Below are 443 nucleotides of genomic sequence, written 5' to 3' on the forward strand. Positions count from 1 at the left end.
TAAACTCATTCAATCTCTTCTTTCTTGAAACAAGAGCCTACTGTAAACCAATTTGTGTCTAGTTTATGCCCAGGTCTTTCTTCTCCTTAATAATGAATCCGAGGGGTCAGCCCCGGGGTGTAGCAGTTAAGTGCATGCGCTCCACTGTTGGCGGCCCGGGTTCGGATCCCAGCCGCACACCGCGGCACCGCTCGTCGGGCCATGCTGTGGTGGCGTCCCATATAAAGTGGAAGAAGATAGGCACAGATGTTAGCCCAGGGCCAGTATTCCTCAGCAAAAAGAGGAGGATTGGCATGGATGTTAGCTCAGGGCTGATTTTCCTCACAAAAGAAAAAAAATAATGAATCCAAAAGAGAAGTACACACTTAATTACAATCTCTTCACACCCCACAAACCCCTTGATTTACTATAAATGATCTCCATATTAATAATGATATCCAAAA

The sequence above is a fragment of the Ceratotherium simum genome, chromosome 17 (genome assembly GCF_057802395.1).
Source record: "Ceratotherium simum simum isolate JZ-2026a chromosome 17, ASM5780239v1, whole genome shotgun sequence".
NCBI lineage: Eukaryota > Metazoa > Chordata > Mammalia > Perissodactyla > Rhinocerotidae > Ceratotherium > Ceratotherium simum.